Source organism: Epinephelus moara, chromosome 13, assembly GCF_006386435.1.
Source record: "Epinephelus moara isolate mb chromosome 13, YSFRI_EMoa_1.0, whole genome shotgun sequence".
NCBI lineage: Eukaryota > Metazoa > Chordata > Actinopteri > Perciformes > Serranidae > Epinephelus > Epinephelus moara.
This window is the reverse complement of record NC_065518.1, coordinates 8,038,265-8,040,399: the sequence shown is the minus strand read 5'-3', so window position 1 is coordinate 8,040,399 and position 2,135 is coordinate 8,038,265.

Sequence of the window (2,135 nt, the reverse complement as noted above, 5' to 3'; positions counted from 1 at the left end):
CTTTACACTTTCACTCTACAACATGTCCGAGGGAAACATTGTACATTTTACACTGCACATTGTAAGCTCATCAAAAAAAAAGCATTGATAAAAAGTACTAAGAATTTGTATCATGACATATTATTATATTATTTATATTTAATTATATTTACTGCTCATAGGTCAAAAGTTTACTGAAAAAAACAACAACTTCCTAACACAGGATGTTTACTATTTAATTTTGTAATTTTATTTAACCTAAATATCTGAGTGCTTGTAACAAAAACTTTTTCTGGAGCTTTAAACTTCTTCATCAGCAGATGTACTTTTTCCAAGCTCATGAATTAACTCAAACTCTCAAGTCCTGTCACACCTTTACCTCATTCTAGTTTATATACATACATGCTTGTGTGTGAGTGTGTGTGTTTTTGTATGTGTGTGTGTGTGTGTGTGCGTGTGTGTGTAAAGAGAGAGAAAGTGATGCCTATAATCTCAGTTTGTTGCTCCAGTACCTTCAGGGCAGTGCAAGTCTTAACAAGTAGGTTATCTCATTTATATGACCTGTAGCTACGTATATTCCACCAACACACACCTCCACTGGCTATACACTCTGTAACACACACTGCTCTAAAAGCTTTAATGAATCAACATATTTAATGTTTTTTGTTGTTGTTTTTTTACCCTACTGTACCTGGCTTTATGATCTCTCCATACGATTCTACAAAATACACTTTTGATTCCTAAGCCTCTTCTGTGTTTGGGGATGGATGTCTGAAGGCAGTAAAAACTTCCCTGGTCAGTGATAATACAAAGTAAAAAATGCACAATAGTGATAAAATGTAATATACTGTTTGTGTACAGTCGTTGGCACGAAGGTTGTAAAAAAGGTTTGGATGTGCAGCTGTCTTTGTAGGAAAAACTCTGTGATCAGGAGGCAAAAGGTGGAGTCTCTCATTGTGGTCTCAGTGATGTCTTTGTCTGTGGTGCAGCCTTTTCACTGGAGCAGTTTAATCACACTCGGCCTGCTGGCAGACCAAACATTTGAGTTCAGAGAGGGTGAATCATGAATCTCGTCAGTAAGAAAAACCTCCAGTCTCCTCTCATTCTTTACCTCACATTATTTCTGAAGTGATGACAGAATATTATGTATATGAAGCTTAAAAATGTTTATCAGCTGTGATGAACAGAGTAATGAGTAAACAACAGTCCCCAATATTTTCCACCTGGAACACTTCAGATGAAGTCTAAAACTCTGAGGTCATCCTGCCCACCCGGCCTCAGTGCTGAAGTAAAAACATGTAGGTACGACCCCTCTGGGATTATCACGCTGTGAGGCCTTGTCCTCAGACCTGAGGACCTGTGAGCAGAGGCCAGAGAAAACATCCTCTCCCAATAGCAGAGCAAAGCTTTCACTCACACAGGAGATCAGGACACAGGGATTAGAGAGCGGAGCTGAGGCGCGACAGATGACATCCCAAACCGTGCCTGTGTGTTTGTCTCCTAGTACTGATCACAGCACTGGTGATAGTCCAGTTGTCCTGAAGTGGTGAACAGTAAAAATCAAGGTACGTGTGTCTTGTTAGATCAAAGCTGCAGCACTGTAACGTTATGGCAGGCAGTTTTTAACACATTTTACATCGGCCATAATGTTAAAGTTCCTCTCCTGGCGTTAATTAAACCCTTGAAATCTCATCTCTGTTCATCAGAATTACCCATTAGAAGTGTTTTTTCATGCCTCATTTAATATGCATATATCTATGAATATGCTAATGAGCACTGCCCAAGCCCCAACCTCTGGGTCTGAAAATAGAGGCCAACACGGAAGTGCCAAAACCTGCAGTTCCTCTAATGGCCACTTGAGGCTGGCTCTAGAGCCTGGTACAAAGGTTTCAGTCACTATAGATAATTCCAGTTCATGACAACTATACGGGGATGAATCTTAATATAACACTAGTCCATACCCATTGGTAGCTTTGTCACCTTCTACCTATGCCAGTTCTCAATGCCTATGTGCAGTTTCACATAGATTGACCACGTCAGTGAGTAGAAAAACGTGGGACAGACAGAATGACACACTGACAGTTTCCATGATTATGTACAGCATACCATACTATGACTTAGTCATACCAAAAATTAGAAAACAAACAACAACAACA